Genomic DNA, 18798 nt, shown 5'->3' on the forward strand with positions numbered 1-18798 from the left:
TATGTTCCATGTTATAATTTTACAGGCGTTGGTAGGTAACCTCAGCTCTTTTTCCCCCAACAAACACCCCTCAGCTAAGCTTAAGGATCTGACCGCCTTGTTCTGAGCTACCTCAGGTGCGTTCTGTGTTGGAACGATGTTCAGGGTTGACGCTATGCAACCCTCCCCCTGGTATGATAGCCCAGGGTTGTCCAACGGGACATAACTCTCAAGTGTTTCATAAAATGTAAGCAGGCGGAGACCGTCATTGGTGTAACACTGGCTAAGGTTTATTTCGGGTCTAGTTATGGACTCACTTGCTCGGACATTGCAAGGTTTAAGTCAATCGCAGTTGTTTAGATCCGCTAAGGGAGCATACCTATTCCCCAATCCGCCCCCCCAATCAAAAGGGGTAGCTGCCTGACCTTGACCCATAGCTGCGATGTTCCACATAGGTAAAGGGGTATTTGGGCGTATCGGAAAGTAATCGTTTCTCGCCCATGGTACGAACCTATTGATTCGCCCAATGGGATCTTGGCCCATCCAACCCGGGCCCCAACCATTGACGGCAGGGTCTGGTGGCATGGGAGGCCACAAATTTGACTCATGCGCGTGGTTAGATCTTCCGTGCTCAAAGTTAAATATAGGCCCAGGGCGCTCGTTGGGGAATCTATGTCTAAAACCGCCTTCCCAGTTTGGGGCGTTATTCGCTCTCCTAACTCTAGTAGGGTTAGAAAAGGTAGGGAGCTGAGCCTCACTATAGAAGAATTTTAGGGTGAGCGGGACTATAGAGCCGCTTCGCCTTTGGGGTGGGAAGATGTTATTCAAAATTTTTGGGAGGACTTCTGTGTTGGCAAAGTTTATAATCACACAGTCCCCCTTAAATTTTTTGGGATTGGACCCAATCCAAGGTACCCTCCTGGTCATAACAATATCCCTTGCTAAACTATCCATCCCTTGGGGGGCCATGGTCATGTTTGTAGTAAGCCAATGAAGAGCTTTATCCTTCAAGTCCTGTTTCGATTCTATTTTGTTTTGTGCTAAGACTGGGACATTAGCTAGTACTAGCACAACTGGGGAGGCTTCCAAAATAAATTGGGCTGATATATCCTCATGTATTGTCCCAATTATGTCCCCTGATGATGATGTCGGCGCGGCTCCACCTGCTAGGTCCTGACTGGGAGCCGTTAATAGAGTTGAAGCTACTGCTAAGGGCCCCACTGGCAGTGTAGGCTGTGGGACACTCTCATTTGGTAGAGCCTCTACGGCTCCCGATGCCAATTTTGTGACAAGAGCAGATAGATTGGCCACCTCTACCACCAGATTACTTTGTGCACCCCCCGCCTTCTTAACCTCCGAAGTTAATTTATCCAGTTTACCAATCAAGGGCTTGATGATTGTCCTAATTTTTATATCAATCATATCTTGGATCCGATTAAAGAGTTCATCATCAACAATACGTCTGGATTCTGCATCGGCATCAAAGTCAATTTGTTGCCCTTCACGTCTTGGGGGTGGTGTAGCTGCCTTTCTCCTGCCTTGTTGTTTCCCCCCTCTCTTTGAGTGAGATTTTCTACAGGTTCTCACTGGCCGTGGAACGGGCTGCCCCGGTGACGGTACTTCCTCGATGGAAAATGACTGGTGATTATGCTCTGAGGTATTGCCGTTATTGGCCGACGAGTTAACCAAAACATGAGGATCTTCTGCATCGCTGGCCAAGTCTTGTGGGATATAAACTAGGCTATTCGACTGGGGAAGATCTGGCGGTGTGGTCAGTAACTCTGGAGCAGATGCCCTTGCGGGCGGGCTTTCTAACGGAAGAACTGGCGATTGGCTCAAGCCTAGCGATTGCCTCCTCTCATTGTTGATCTTATTGACTTTTTGAACCACATATGAGAGCATTGTGTTGAGGGGCTCCGTCGCAGCAGATGCGGGCTTTTTCCTTACCATAATGCCTACCTCTTACAAACGACCGAGCCAATTGACCAAGGTATGTGTCAGGATCCACAGGCAGATGGCAGAAGACCTGGGGGTAATGAGGGTTAATAGAGTTCTGTACCTTACTAATCCCAGACGGCGAACCTTAGGGGGGTGGCCTCGCCTCGCCTTCTCGTGCCTCTGAGGGCCACAGAGGGCCCGCCCTTTGCCCGGGCTTAGCCCCGGGCACTCCCGCGCGCTCCCGCGCAGCGAGGCACGTCACTTCTTGTAGGCGTTGGTTAGGAGGAACATGAGGGGCGGGGCGGTCAGGGAGAGCGGGCCAGGTGACTTGGCCTCGGGATCGCCGGGGCTCCTGGGAGAGTGAGTCCCGGTTCCCAGCGCTCGCAGCCCTGTCACTCGCGCACACACCCTGCAGGTAACAACACTCGGCTGGGCGACCTTGGCGATGCGGGACCCGCGAAGCGGGTTCCGCGAGGTGTTGACTGGGTCCTCCCTTCTGCAGCAGCGAATCCTCCTTCCAGGTAACAGCACAGCAAACTGTAGAACTTCCCGGTTTCCCGCTTGGGCGGGCTCCTTTTCAGCTGATTTGCAGGGCGGGGCGGTCAGGGAGAGCAGGCCAGGTGACTTGGCCTCGGGATCGCCGGGGCTCCTGGGAGAGTGAGTCCCGGTTCCCAGCGCTCGCAGCCCTGTCACTCGCGCACACACCCTGCAGGTAACAACACTCGGCTGGGCGACCTTGGCGATGCGGGACCCGCGAAGCGGGTTCCGCGAGGTGTTGACTGGGTCCTCCCTTCTGCAGCAGCGAATCCTCCTTCCAGGTAACAGCACAGCAAACTGTAGAACTTCCCGGTTTCCCGCTTGGGCGGGCTCCTTTTCAGCTGATTTGCAGGGTGGGGCGGTCAGGGAGAGCGGGCCAGGTGACTTGGCCTCGGGATCGCCGGGGCTCCTGGGAGAGTGAGTCCCGGTTCCCAGCGCTCGCAGCCCTGTCACTCGCGCACACACCCTGCAGGTAACAACACTCGGCTGGGCGACCTTGGCGATGCGGGACCCGCGAAGCGGGTTCCGCGAGGTGTTGACTGGGTCCTCCCTTCTGCAGCAGCGAATCCTCCTTCCAGGTAACAGCACAGCAAACTGTAGAACTTCCCGGTTTCCCGCTTGGGCGGGCTCCTTTTCAGCTGATTTGCAGGGCGGGGCGGTCAGGGAGAGCGGGCCAGGTGACTTGGCCTCGGGATCGCCGGGGCTCCTGGGAGAGTGAGTCCCGGTTCCCAGCGCTCGCAGCCCTGTCACTCGCGCACACACCCTGCAGGTAACAACACTCGGCTGGGCGACCTTGGCGATGCGGGACCCGCGAAGCGGGTTCCGCGAGGTGTTGACTGGGTCCTCCCTTCTGCAGCAGCGAATCCTCCTTCCAGGTAACAGCACAGCAAACTGTAGAACTTTTGTCAGAGAGATCCTTTTCTTACTAGTCGTGTAGATGTTAAAATCTTAACATGGAACAATGAGCTAATAAGTGTCATCCGAGAGCTGCATGCGAACTGTAAGGTATAGATTGAAGCATTATGATGTTTGCCTCCCTCTTTCATCATTCTAATGTTTCAAAAAGGGTTCATTTCGGTAAAAAAAATCCTTGTTATTAAATGTAACCCCCAACCATGGGGTTATCTTTTAAATTCCGAGTCTGTGCTTCTCCAGACTAAGCACTCCTAAACTATACTGTGTACCAGTATGGATGACATGTGACTCACCTTGAAGTCCTCTGGCTTATGCAACATTTGCTATACACTAATTTACACACATATGATTGGTTGTCTCTGTGTAATGGATGTGTGATGTAAAGTGCTTTGGCACCATACACTGATATAGGTGGCGCTATATAACTAATTAAATACATCTGAAAGAGAGTGGTTATGGAGACTCGAGGGGGCACTGTTAAAGGGTGGCAGTGAAGGAGCCTGTGGGGGGCGCACAGGACGACACCAGTGCTAAAGCCGGCCCTAGCTGCATGCCCTCTTGCGCAGTTTCAAACACTCTGGTGATCTAGCGCTACCGATGTCACTCCTCCTGGTTGGGTGCTACATACACTTTTCTGCATTTTCAAATGCACCTGTACACTCTAGTGCTACATAAGTTGCAGCTGTCCATGGAATGGGATTTTGTAGGGATTTACTATGCCTCTTGCATATTTTCCCCACACCGCCGTCCTCTTTGTTATGTCAAGGAAGTGACTGCCGAGCCGCCCCCCAGCCTCGGGAGCTCCGCGCTTATAGCGGGGTGCCGATCCCCGCCAGAAGGGTAGGGCTGGACTTTTAAACTACTTTCTTGTTCCTTTCTCCCAGATATCCTAAACTCCTCCGAGGACACTGGATTCCTCCGCAGCTGACCGGACTATAGCGAGGGAGAGAGACCCTCCGTCAGCAGAGGGGCTGGGCTCTGGCATCGTCTGCGTCGCCGCGCAGCAGGAGCGCTGCAGGGCCCGCCGGGAGCCGCACGGGCTTGAGTCCGACTCGCCTAACCCGCAATTTTAGCAAGTGCGGTGGCGGCTCTGGCATAGAGGCCCTAGGTGAGAGGGGATTGTAGGTTTTGCTGAACCTTTGTTGTTAGGTGGTGCCAGGTTTTTGTTGGTTTAGTTTTTTAGGTGGTTTCTGGAAGCAGCTAAGACAGCTCCATGGGTTGGTGCAAGCATTGCCGATCTTTCTGGGGGCAAACCGCAGGGCATTGAGTAAAAGTAGCATGCAGGAAGGGCTGCTGTAGTTTGGGGATAGGAGCATTGCTTAGCTGTGGTTGTTAAAGGGCAGCAATTATCCTTTAATCCGCCAGTGTTTGTTGGAGATACTGGTTGTACTCCATCGTGGTTGTGAAGGGGGTGCAGGGAAGGGCGCAAGTAGGCCGTTTGCGGCCAAACAATTTCTTTCTTGGCAAGGTATTGGAATGCTGTCCAGGGCTGGACACCATGGACCAGTCCTTGTCAGAGTTGAGGAACCGCCCTCCTGCGGGTGGGCATGGGGGACCAGAAAAGAGGCCCACTCGGGCGGGGTGGCCCCTAAAGCAGCATTTCTGCCAGTGCCTAAGAGAGTTAGGAGCAAGCAGGGCAGGAACTAAAGTCAAGGGCCCCCGCAGACACCTGAAGAGAAGGTACCAGGGCCCTCGTGCCGGACCGAAGGGGATCAGCGAAGAAGGTTTGTGCCCGTGAGGCCGAGTGCGCCAAGTGAGTTACCAGCGGGGGGAGGGAATCCAGTGGGAGCGCCTAGTCAGCCTGATTTAGTGACCAATTTGGACGCCGTGCTACCGTGGATGTCCAAGTTTGGTATGTGGACCCCTACGGCTGTGAGTGGGGCCATGTTATCAGAGGGTGATGACCTGGAGAAGGATAGGAAGCTAGTGGCGCAGGTGGAGGAGCCCAGGCCCCCAGGGACTCAGCCTGGGGCTGCCGTGGCATCAGGGGATGATGGCACAGTGCCGGGGGTAGTCAGGGCTCAGCAGACAACCTGGCTGATACCCAAGACAACACGGAAAAGGGCAAGATTTCCACTGAACTAACTCAAGGCAGTGCGGCGGCGACTGGAGCACCCTCCAAGGATCAAGAATCAGCGATTTCAGGTATGGCACAGCTGCTGTCAAGCTTGCGTTTGGGGGACATTTGTTCGCTGCGGGAGCGTCTGGGCAGGCATGTTGTGTGGGAGGTGAAAGAAAAGATCTAGAAAGGGGAGTATGGGATATCGTTGATTTACTCCTGGACAAGCCTGTTAGGGGGGAAGTTAAAAGGTGCAAGGAGTGTGCGCACTCCAGGGAATGTGGCCAGTGGCCGTACAAAAAGAGGGTTGAAAAGACTTTGGTCCATTGGATTAAAGGGTTCTCCAATTATCAGGCAGTTATGGCCGAACGTTTCACTGGCTTGGGAGCCCAAATGTCCTTCTACCAGAGCAGAATTGTTTGCGCACATGATGATTACAGGGGCGTGGGGTGGAAAGGGTAGGACAAGGAGATTAGGAGGGCTAAGGCAACTGACCCCAACTTAACGTGGGATCAGATCGGTCTTATTATTGGTTATGTCATATGAAGCAAGTGCGCCTAGACATCACCCCCGGGAGGGCCTTTCGGGCAGGCCCATCGGGCAACACCGGGCAGTGGGTAAAAGGGAACATGTTGGGACTATAATTAATAAGCGGTACTGCACCAAGCTGCATGGAGCTATGCACTACCCCTTGCACATTTTCACAATTACCTGGGAAATTAGCTCATGCTAAATGTCTCCTGGAATGTAACAGGACCGTATCATGAAGGCATGTGTTCATGCTGGGCACAGCTATGCATGCATTTTCACACAGGTGCGCTTTCTAAAGTGAATGATTTTCTGAATGTTTGCATGCACTGCAGACTGCACATCTGGAAACAGTGAGTAGCGGTTGCTTATATCTATTTCCTAGTAGCCTGCAGCTCTAACTCTAAAATATTCCAAGTGAAGGATGCACTTGCTATTTTGCATTCTCAAACCAGCGATTTGCAAAATCATAGTTGTCCAAAAATTATTTCCGACTCTTTTTGCAATGGTTTCCAAATCGCTAATAGGAGGGGGTATGAAACGGGCGCCACTCCATTTGTCATTTGGAAAGGAAGGTATGGATAGTTTGTGGCTGTCATTCCTGAGTGACCCTTGCTCTAGTTGGGTTGGTAACAGATTGTGGACATGGCATTCTGGGCGGGAGTGGGTTGTGAGCAGCACCAGGCACTAGTCTTCCCAAATTTGGAACTTTTTTTTTGTTTTTAAAGCAGCCCTATTCCGTTAGTGGACACAAGCTTCGTTAGAAAAACACATATTTCCCGCTCTGGAAAGCAAATACCGAATCGGAGGACTGCTGTCCCAGACAGACGTTATCCCTGCTTTGGCAGCCACACACTTGGGGAGGGGGCGGGGTTGTAAGGGAGGGGGTAGAGTTGAGAGCAGTTGGGGGGGGGGGGGAATTGCCACCTGACTAATTACATTAATTAACAAGTCGTTTTGTGACCCTCTACAAGAAGACACTTTTTGTGATGAGACCCATTAGTACGTAACTGGATTTCACTTATAATTCCCACGCCCAAAAAGTTGGTGGGGGTGTTGCACATCCCTGCTTTGCGAGAGGGAATGATAATGTAAGCTTTTAATAAGTGCGGTCACACTTCCATGATACGCTCCCGAGTACTCTCACTGGAGTGCACTGTGAAAGGGGAGAGGATGTGGTCCGTCGGCTACGCTGCCGCGTCTGGTGCAGGAGACCAGGGTTCGAGCCTCGAGGTCGCGTCCACATTCTGTGATTCTGGGCAAATCACTGACAGGCACATGCATCAAACCTTTTTGCGATCGCAAAGGGTGCGAATCGCAAAAATAGGCCGTTTGCGATCGCAAAAGTCAGTGTTGAAATGCATCAACTGTATATTTGCGAAAATCCATTTTTTCGCAAATATAAGGAATCGCAAAACATTCTGCGAATCAAATAGCGAATCGGTATTAGCGTGTCCCAATTACCGAATCGCAAACAACGAATCGCAAAATGTATGCATGACAAATCGCAAATAGCGATTTCCATGAAAATCGCAAATTAGCGATCGCTAAATAAGAAGGATCACAACCAGGTGGTAATCATCAGGCACATGCATCAAAAAGAGAGTTTGCGAGTCCTTATTTGCGAATTTTAAGGAATCGCAAATAAAGACTCGCAAAACACGATGCAACAAAAACATTGCGAGAATATTGCGAATCGCTAAAAATCGCTAAATAAATTGCGATTTCGGCATTTGCGAACTCGCTATTAGCGATTTCGCAATTAGCGAAATCGCTAATACCGAAGTCGCTTTTTGATGCATCCTGATGACATCACAACCAGGAAGTGAGCAGCACCAGCCTCATTTCCAGTGCACAGTGTCAGGGAGAGGAGGGAGCTGGCTCTGGGAGCAGAACAGGAGTGTGACAGAGACAGAAGAAAAACTTGTGATATCAAATGGAAGCCTCACAAACAGCAGAGGAGAGCCAAACAGGCAGGAAACGCAAAATTAAATTTGCAGAAAAAGAAATTGACACCCTCATTGAGGGAGTAGTCCACAGCCATGACAAGCTGTTTGGAAAGGCATCATTGAAAGTGGCAGAGCAGGAGAAAAGGAAAATCTGGCTCCGGATCCAAAACAGGGTCAATGCCATTGGGGTGACACACCGCACCATTGAAGAACTCAAAAAACGATGGTACGACTTGCGCAGTCGGGCTAAGGTGCGCATAGCTGACCGCCTGAAGGAGGCAAAGAAGACAGGAGGGGGAACACCAACAGACACTGGGAACACTCCCATGGAGGACTTGATTGAATCCACCATCCAGCCAGAAGCTGTTGTTGGTGTGACCCAGCTGGACACGTCCGGAGCAGCAAACACATCTGAAGGTAAGATGAATGTATGTTTTCTTAGTGTTACAAAATGTAAAGGTAGAACTCGACCATAGCACAGCCCAAGTGCAGACCCTGAACATCCAGTACACAATGCATTCAGTAGGTGAGGGGCATTATGGGAGATGTAGTCAGGTCAAGCAGTTAAAATGTCAAATCTCAGAGTAACAACCCAAAAAAGCTGAATAGAGTATAAAATCATTTACAAAGGCAGAAATTTATTACTGTGCAATTAATATCACAGACATGAAATAATACAGTGTTGCACTGTTTCACCTCACAGATGCACAACGTGTAGAAGATGTGGATAGCGATTCCCCAGACATGCAGGACACCAGCGCAGGTGAACAGATGGACACACCTGTGGTGCAAATAAATCCCTCACGTCCAACAAAGTCACGCAGGGCTACTGTTCCATCCCTAGTCACCATGGAGTGTGAAGATGATGAGGCTGATGCAACACCAGGTGGCAGCCATGGCCAGACAACTTCCATCACACAAACACAACCACAGGTCCCCAGAACTAATCACAGAGCCCGGCGTAGGAGAGGAAGAGCACTCAGGACACAGCAGGAGGAGCAACCAAGTGATGTCTGGGGTGGTCTTGAGGGACAGATGCTCCGTATGCAGCGCCTGCAGACAAAAAACACACGATTAGTACAATTGCAAGTTGGCAAGATGGCTAGCAACATAGCAGTACTGTCAGAAAGTGTGCAGCAACTGAGCAAGGTGATGCATGAGGGAAATGTATCCCAGAAGAGACAGCATCGTCAACTAATGCTGCAATTGAAAATGTTTGCTAAATCAAACAATAGATTGGCCACGACAACTGCACTGCTGGCACGTAGGTCTGTGACCATGCAAACTGAAATGTGCCATTGGAGCGGCGATGTGGCTAAAGCACTGGACCAGGTCACAAATGCAGTTGATTTGCTAAATGCTTCCACAATTGCGGCCAACAATTCCACGCCCGAAGAGGGTAGTGAAGGTGGCTCAAGCCTAAGTAGTGTGGCAGTTCCAGTCCGCACTGCAGGAAGACGCAACACACGCAGCAGTACCCCCGCCGCTTCCAACATAACGGATGACAATGCTGGGTCTGACAGGCGTCTGGGTGTTCGTGGGAAAAAGCGCTAGACTGGCATGTACAAGTGCATTCCACTATGGTGACGTAACCATTTATTTGGATTTGACTTTTCACAGAGTGACAAGTGAATTGACATTTGCAAACCACTTATGTCCATTGCACTGGTCAGATTACAAGTGTGCTTGAACACTCATGGCAATTTTATTTAATTAAAGAATACTCTGATAGCAATAGTCAGTTTCTGTGTCATCATTACTCACCTCAGAAATAATTTTGTGTGATGTCAAATCTTCTCCTACGCCCTTCTGCTGCGCCTGCCCCTTGTGCTGCATGGTGTTGTGGCACTTGCTGGTTCCCATCCTCCGAATCGCTGTCAGACACCTCGATGTCCATTCCTCCCCTTGTCGCTATGTTGTGCAGCATGGCACATGCCGCTACTATCTTGCAGCATTGTTCAGGGTTGTACTTCAGTGCTCCACCGGTCTTATGTAGACATCTGAATCGGCTCTTCAACAGCCCAAATGTGCGCTCTATGATGTTCCTTGTCGAAATATGTGCTGCATTGTACCTCTGTTGATTGGCAGTTGTGGGATTGAGGTAAGGCGTCATTAGGTAATTACGCAAGGCGTATGCGCTGTCACCTACATGTAATGGAGCAAAGAGTCAGTGGCAGCTTCACATTGACATACGTACAATGACAGTGATAAACTATAACACATATTTACCAAGCAGATGTCCCTCTCCAAATTCTCCCCTGACAAGACGGGTGTGTATGCCACTTTGCCTGAAGATATAAGAGTCATGTGCACTCCCTGGAAATTGCGCAACAATGTCAGTGATAATGTTTTTGGCATTGCAAACAACCTGAATATTGAGGGAATGGTAAGATTTCCTATTTCTATATATATATTCCTGTGTTGCAGGGGGACATATTGCAACGTGGGTGCAATCAATACAACCCAAAACATGTGGGAAACGAGCTATCTGGTAGAACTCCTGTTTGGTTATTGCAAGGTCAAGCGCGGTGGTAGGGAACTTGATATGAGACCCGATCACGGCCATCATGGCATCAAGGAATGCTTTCAATATTCTTGAAAGTGCGCTTTGTGACACACCTCCCGCAACAGCAATGACCCCCTGAAAACTGCCTGACGCCAGAAGGTGTAGGCAACATAGGACCTGCACATGCGTTGGGATGGCATTGGTCCTACGTGTCTGTCGTTGCATTATGGGGTCCAATTCATTGATTAGGTCATGGATCATTGCTGCATTGAGCCTATACTTGTCGTATATCTCATCCTCTTGCTGGCCTAGCAAAGTTATGCGGACTCTGAAGATGCGCTCATTCATTCGCCTCCGTCTCTGTGCGGCAGCCTGCAGCCTCATCCTCCTCGCCATCAGGTAAATCCCTGCCATTGTGAACAGTGCTGGCTCATTCTGGGTGTGTTTAAATGGGTTTCAGTTGGTTTTCACCTGTCTGTGATTTGCACTCATGATTACCACCTGGTTGTGATCCTTCTTATTTAGCGATCGCTAATTTGCGATTTTCATGGAAATCGCTATTTGCGATTTGTCATGCATACATTTTGCGATTCGTTGTTTGCGATTCGGTAATTGGGACACGCTAATACCGATTCGCTATTTGATTCGCAGAATGTTTTGCGATTCCTTATATTTGCGAAAAAATGGATTTTCGCAAATATACAGTTGATGCATTTCAACACTGACTTTTGCGATCGCAAACGGCCTATTTTTGCGATTCGCACCCTTTGCGATCGCAAAAAGGTTTGATGCATGTGCCTGCATGAGTGCAAATCACAGACAGGTGAAAACCAACTGAAACCCATTTAAACACACCCAGAATGAGCCAGCACTGTTCACAATGGCAGGGATTTACCTGATGGCGAGGAGGATGAGGCTGCAGGCTGCCGCACAGAGACGGAGGCGAATGAATGAGCGCATCTTCAGAGTCCGCATAACTTTGCTAGGCCAGCAAGAGGATGAGATATACGACAAGTATAGGCTCAATGCAGCAATGATCCATGACCTAATCAATGAATTGGACCCCATAATGCAACGACAGACACGTAGGACCAATGCCATCCCAACGCATGTGCAGGTCCTATGTTGCCTACACCTTCTGGCGTCAGGCAGTTTTCAGGGGGTCATTGCTGTTGCGGGAGGTGTGTCACAAAGCGCACTTTCAAGAATATTGAAAGCATTCCTTGATGCCATGATGGCCGTGATCGGGTCTCATATCAAGTTCCCTACCACCGCGCTTGACCTTGCAAAAACCAAACAGGAGTTCTACCAGATAGCTCGTTTCCCACATGTTTTGGGTTGTATTGATTGCACCCACGTTGCAATATGTCCCCCTGCAACACAGGAATATATATATAGAAATAGGAAATCTTACCATTCCCTCAATATTCAGGTTGTTTGCAATGCCAAAAACATTATCACTGACATTGTTGCGCAATTTCCAGGGAGTGCACATGACTCTTATATCTTCAGGCAAAGTGGCATACACACCCGTCTTGTCAGGGGAGAATTTGGAGAGGGACATCTGCTTGGTAAATATGTGTTATAGTTTATCACTGTCATTGTACGTATGTCAATGTGAAGCTGCCACTGACTCTTTGCTCCATTACATGTAGGTGACAGCGCATACGCCTTGCGTAATTACCTAATGACGCCTTACCTCAATCCCACAACTGCCAATCAACAGAGGTACAATGCAGCACATATTTCGACAAGGAACATCATAGAGCGCACATTTGGGCTGTTGAAGAGCCGATTCAGATGTCTACATAAGACCGGTGGAGCACTGAAGTACAACCCTGAACAATGCTGCAAGATAGTAGCGGCATGTGCCATGCTGCACAACATAGCGACAAGGGGAGGAATGGACATCGAGGTGTCTGACAGCGATTCGGAGGATGGGAACCAGCAAGTGCCACAACACCATGCAGCACAAGGGGCAGGCGCAGCAGAAGGGCGTAGGAGAAGATTTGACATCACACAAAATTATTTCTGAGGTGAGTAATGATGACACAGAAACTGACTATTGCTATCAGAGTATTCTTTAATTAAATAAAATTGCCATGAGTGTTCAAGCACACTTGTAATCTGACCAGTGCAATGGACATAAGTGGTTTGCAAATGTCAATTCACTTGTCACTCTGTGAAAAGTCAAATCCAAATAAATGGTTACGTCACCATAGTGGAATGCACTTGTACATGCCAGTCTAGCGCTTTTTCCCACGAACACCCAGACGCCTGTCAGACCCAGCATTGTCATCCGTTATGTTGGAAGCGGCGGGGGTACTGCTGCGTGTGTTGCGTCTTCCTGCAGTGCGGACTGGAACTGCCACACTACTTAGGCTTGAGCCACCCTCACTACCCTCTTCGGGCGTGGAATTGTTGGCCGCAATTGTGGAAGCATTTAGCAAATCAACTGCATTTGTGACCTGGTCCAGTGCTTTAGCCACATCGCCGCTCCAATGGCACATTTCAGTTTGCATGGTCACAGACCTACGTGCCAGCAGTGCAGTTGTCGTGGCCAATCTATTGTTTGATTTAGCAAACATTTTCAATTGCAGCATTAGTTGACGATGCTGTCTCTTCTGGGATACATTTCCCTCATGCATCACCTTGCTCAGTTGCTGCACACTTTCTGACAGTACTGCTATGTTGCTAGCCATCTTGCCAACTTGCAATTGTACTAATCGTGTGTTTTTTGTCTGCAGGCGCTGCATACGGAGCATCTGTCCCTCAAGACCACCCCAGACATCACTTGGTTGCTCCTCCTGCTGTGTCCTGAGTGCTCTTCCTCTCCTACGCCGGGCTCTGTGATTAGTTCTGGGGACCTGTGGTTGTGTTTGTGTGATGGAAGTTGTCTGGCCATGGCTGCCACCTGGTGTTGCATCAGCCTCATCATCTTCACACTCCATGGTGACTAGGGATGGAACAGTAGCCCTGCGTGACTTTGTTGGACGTGAGGGATTTATTTGCACCACAGGTGTGTCCATCTGTTCACCTGCGCTGGTGTCCTGCATGTCTGGGGAATCGCTATCCACATCTTCTACACGTTGTGCATCAGTGAGGTGAAACAGTGCAACACTGTATTATTTCATGTCTGTGATATTAATTGCACAGTAATAAATTTCTGCCTTTGTAAATGATTTTATACTCTATTCAGCTTTTTTGGGTTGTTACTCTGAGATTTGACATTTTAACTGCTTGACCTGACTACATCTCCCATAATGCCCCTCACCTACTGAATGCATTGTGTACTGGATGTTCAGGGTTTGCACTTGGGCTGTGCTATGGTCGAGTTCTACCTTTACATTTTGTAACACTAAGAAAACATACATTCATCTTACCTTCAGATGTGTTTGCTGCTCCGGACGTGTCCAGCTGGGTCACACCAACAACAGCTTCTGGCTGGATGGTGGATTCAATCAAGTCCTCCATGGGAGTGTTCCCAGTGTCTGTTGGTGTTCCCCCTCCTGTCTTCTTTGCCTCCTTCAGGCGGTCAGCTATGCGCACCTTAGCCCGACTGCGCAAGTCGTACCATCGTTTTTTGAGTTCTTCAATGGTGCGGTGTGTCACCCCAATGGCATTGACCCTGTTTTGGATCCGGAGCCAGATTTTCCTTTTCTCCTGCTCTGCCACTTTCAATGATGCCTTTCCAAACAGCTTGTCATGGCTGTGGACTACTCCCTCAATGAGGGTGTCAATTTCTTTTTCTGCAAATTTAATTTTGCGTTTCCTGCCTGTTTGGCTCTCCTCTGCTGTTTGTGAGGCTTCCATTTGATATCACAAGTTTTTCTTCTGTCTCTGTCACACTCCTGTTCTGCTCCCAGAGCCAGCTCCCTCCTCTCCCTGACACTGTGCACTGGAAATGAGGCTGGTGCTGCTCACTTCCTGGTTGTGATGTCATCAGGATGCATCAAAAAGCGACTTCGGTATTAGCGATTTCGCTAATTGCGAAATCGCTAATAGCGAGTTCGCAAATGCCGAAATCGCAATTTATTTAGCGATTTTTAGCGATTCGCAATATTCTCGCAATGTTTTTGTTGCATCGTGTTTTGCGAGTCTTTATTTGCGATTCCTTAAAATTCGCAAATAAGGACTCGCAAACTCTCTTTTTGATGCATGTGCCTGTGAGTCCCTTGGCAAAAACTAGAAATTGGGCTGTTACATTGACATTTTTTTTTTAAATGCACCGTTTTGCCCTTTATTTCAAAACAGATTCCCTGATACCTCCAGTAGGCGGTAGGCGGTAGGCGATAGGGTAAGGTGGGTATGCACGTTCACTATACTCACATTCAACCTGTAGTTCGAGGTACATTTTGTGCCTCACCACTAGGTTCATCAACCGCCACTGCAAGGCTCACTGTGATATACATTGATGCTTCAACACCACCTAGTGGCCAGTGATAAAGTGACATAAACCTGTACAGTTTTGTGCCTGCGGAGATTCACAGTAAATGTCTGCTAAGGCTAAAGAGGGATTAGTGCAGCACTGAGTTAGGTGGAAAACTCATACACTGATGCAGTACTGCCACCAACTGGACTTTAACAGAATGGCATTGTCTAAGGTTGTGAAGAGAGCAACACACACTGGCACGGTTAGTATTTCTGACTTTACCTCGCAGTTGTGAACAAGTTAGAAGACATTGGAGAACCCATCTCTTACACTATCAAGGATACTAGCATTGGCAATGGCTGGGACACTCCACGGACGAAGATCGCAAGAGCAAAGGTGCATTCAAAAGCATGTAACAGTGAGTAGAGCTTGCACAGACTGGCCTAGCCTCGTCAGTATTTGTATTGCTTCTCCTACCTTGTGAGGTTCCAACCTGGTAGCCCTATGATGTTTTTAAAGTCCTACATCCTTGGACGAGCTAGTAAGCTATTCCCTCTTATTTTTGTTCCATGGGAATATGCATGAGTAGAGGATACACTACAACTTCCTAAAGTCTTTTGGCCTGATTTACAATTTGGCAGATTGGTACTCCATCACAAATGTGATCATTATCCAGTGCGCCTTATTATAAGTGCGTTATATCCTCCTACTCTCATAATAAGGAGGATGGGATATCAGTCACGTTTTTGAAGGAGCTGAGCTGGCCTTTTCTCAGAGAGCGTCTAGGGCAAAACCAAATTTGGCAACCGCTCCCACACGTCCTCTTTAATTGTCCATGTATTGAAAATTTGGGAGGAGAAGGAGGAAGGCGAGGGTCACGATTTAGGAGCACCAGAAAAGAAAAACAAACAAAATGCAAGCAAGGGTGCTAGCAGCCATCAAAAAAGGGATTAAACACAATTCTTTGAACCCAATTCATAGGAAGACTGCTGCAGTCGGTGCTCTGGATGTGGGATACATATAAACACACACACACACATATATATATATATATATATATATGCCAACAATTTTTTCTCCCAGTTTGAAAGAAAAAGCAGGGTCACACTCCAGCAAATTTTGTAGTTCTTGATTTTTTATTCAAAGTTCATGTAATCCACAGGTTTCGAGATGCAGAAAAAAAAACCAACGCGTTTCGTCAGCGTCCGCTGACTTGTTCACGGTCAATGATTAAATCAAACCAGGTGTTTTTTAAACAAAATCAAGACAGGAAGTTGTCGTACCTTCCTTTCCTGTCAATCACGGGGTGGTTAAAGGACCCGGATTTCTGGGAAATGTAGTCCCATTAATTAACCATAATTTACTTTGAAAATAGGCTAATTTTGAAACGAAAAACTGGATATTAACATGAGATTAAGTTAATTATAATGCAAATATTTATACAATGACATTTATGGTTCCAAAACAAATTAATTGTCCATGGCTCATTTGAGTCCTGCTTCAATGAATGCTTACTATGTAAGTAATGACTGTTGCACTGTATTTATGCAATATTTTGAATGCCCTCTGGTGGGAAAACATTGCTCTATGCCCTCTGGTGGGCCTTGCCTCTTAATTCAGGGCTACTTTGTAAACCATAGTACTCATTATAAATATCAGAATTGTTGCACAAAATAACCATATGTACAGATATATAACAGTGTTGTTGGAAACATAGTGTATTTGTTCGTTTATGTTACTGTCTAAAGGTGTATGTACAGTTCTTCGGACTGGTTCAGACCAAACGGTGTCATGCTTCTGAAGTTGATAATGTGGCGCGACGAAACGCGTTGGTTTTTTTTCTGCATCTCGAAACCTGTGGATTACATGAACTTTGAATAAAAAATCAAGAACTACAAAATTCGCTGGAGTGCGACCCTGCTTTTTCTTTCAAACTGGGAGAAAAAATTGTTGGCATATTAGCGGCGGTCCAAGCCGCAAGGGCACCGCACCTTCAATTTGAGCGCCCTCAGTCCGGAACCGTTGGACTCCTTTGGATAATATATATATATATATATATATATATATAGAATACTGTGTTCAAGGAACATTGTTGTGTAATCACGGATGCCTTTGATAAAGAAGCAGAAGAGCTTTGAAACGCGTCAGGCAGGAGGATTTAAAAGGTCGGAATGCAACTTCACTTTCATTTGCAAATAAAGGGTGTGAAACCTACCTGCTGTGGAGTGCGTCCTTAAAGCTGGGAAAACTCTTGGAAACAAAGATACACGGCCCTTCCTGCCGTGGAGGACTGCACCGCCCATGGAACTTACGAGGGGCTGCAGGAGGGGAATCTTCCTTTCCGATGCAGACTCAGCAGCGCAATGATTTGGGAAGGTGAAATTTTATTCCGAGGCCCACTGGAGGGCTTAATTTGTCCTTTAAAGTAACGTGAAATACACAGAACCTACTGGAAGGTATGATTAATTGCTAAAATATGACCACAAGTACCAGCGTGCAACAGCAAACACAACCCATTAAGGAAGGCACACCGGAAGCCTATAAATGAAAGAGCACGCAGAATACTGTGTTCAAGGAACATTGTTGTGTAATCACGGATGCCTTTGATAAAGAAGCAGAAGAGCTTTGAAACGCGTCAGGCAGGAGGATTTAAAAGGTCGGAATGCAACTTCACTTTCATTTGCAAATAAAGGGTGTGAAACCTACCTGCTGTGGAGTGCGTCCTTAAAGCTGGGAAAACTCTTGGAAACAAAGATACACGGCCCTTCCTGCCGTGGAGGACTGCACCGCCCATGGAACTTACGAGGGGCTGCAGGAGGGGAATCTTCCTTTCCGATGCAGACTCAGCAGCGCAATGATTTGGGAAGGTGAAATTTTATTCCGAGGCCCACTGGAGGGCTTAATTTGTCCTTTAAAGTAACGTGAAATACACAGAACCTACTGGAAGGTATGATTAATTGCTAAAATATGACCACAAGTACCAGCGTGCAACAGCAAACACAACCCATTAAGGAAGGCACACCGGAAGCCTATAAATGAAAGAGCACGCAGAATACTGTGTTCAAGGAACATTGTTGTGTAATCACGGATGCCTTTGATAAAGAAGCAGAAGAGCTTTGAAACGCGTCAGGCAGGAGGATTTAAAAGGTCGGAATGCAACTTCACTTTCATTTGCAAATAAAGGGTGTGAAACCTACCTGCTGTGGAGTGCGTCCTTAAAGCTGGGAAAACTCTTGGAAACAAAGATACACGGCCCTTCCTGCCGTGGAGGACTGCACCGCCCATGGAACTTACGAGGGGCTGCAGGAGGGGAATCTTCCTTTCCGATGCAGACTCAGCAGCGCAATGATTTGGGAAGGTGAAATTTTATTCCGAGGCCCACTGGAGGGCTTAATTTGTCCTTTAAAGTAACGTGAAATACACAGAACCTACTGGAAGGTATGATTAATTGCTAAAATATGACCACAAGTACCAGCGTGCAACAGCAAACACAACCCATTAAGGAAGGCACACCGGAAGCCTATAAATGAAAGAGCACGCAGAATACTGTGTTCAAGGAACATTGTTGTGTAATCACGGATGCCTTTGATAAAGAAGCAGAAGAGCTTTGAAACGCGTCAGGCAGGAGGATTTAAAAGGTCGGAATGCAACTTCACTTTCATTTGCAAATAAAGGGTGTGAAACCTACCTGCTGTGGAGTGCGTCCTTAAAGCTGGGAAAACTCTTGGAAACAAAGATACACGGCCCTTCCTGCCGTGGAGGACTGCACCGCCCATGGAACTTACGAGGGGCTGCAGGAGGGGAATCTTCCTTTCCGATGCAGACTCAGCAGCGCAATGATTTGGGAAGGTGAAATTTTATTCCGAGGCCCACTGGAGGGCTTAATTTGTCCTTTAAAGTAACGTGAAATACACAGAACCTACTGGAAGGTATGATTAATTGCTAAAATATGACCACAAGTACCAGCGTGCAACAGCAAACACAACCCATTAAGGAAGGCACACCGGAAGCCTAT

General features: G+C 48.0%; 1 protein-coding gene and 1 long non-coding RNA gene across 2 annotated transcripts in view; one reads left to right on the forward strand and one right to left on the reverse strand.

Annotated features, from left to right (window-relative positions):
- LOC146857246 (pancreatic secretory granule membrane major glycoprotein GP2-like) overlaps nt 1-18798 on the forward strand; it is a 606316-nt gene that overhangs the window by 211896 nt on the left and 375622 nt on the right. The window lies entirely within an intron of this gene.
- Nucleotides 8524-10052, reverse strand: LOC146857248 (uncharacterized). Its single transcript, XR_014979881.1, has 2 exons — nt 9670-10052; nt 8524-8958 (listed from the first exon to the last, which is right to left on the reverse strand). It is a non-coding gene; the product is annotated as an uncharacterized LOC146857248 (long non-coding RNA).

This window comes from Triturus cristatus, chromosome 3_2 (assembly GCF_964204655.1).
Source record: "Triturus cristatus chromosome 3_2, aTriCri1.1, whole genome shotgun sequence".
In the NCBI taxonomy this organism is placed as follows: Eukaryota; Metazoa; Chordata; class Amphibia; order Caudata; family Salamandridae; genus Triturus; species Triturus cristatus.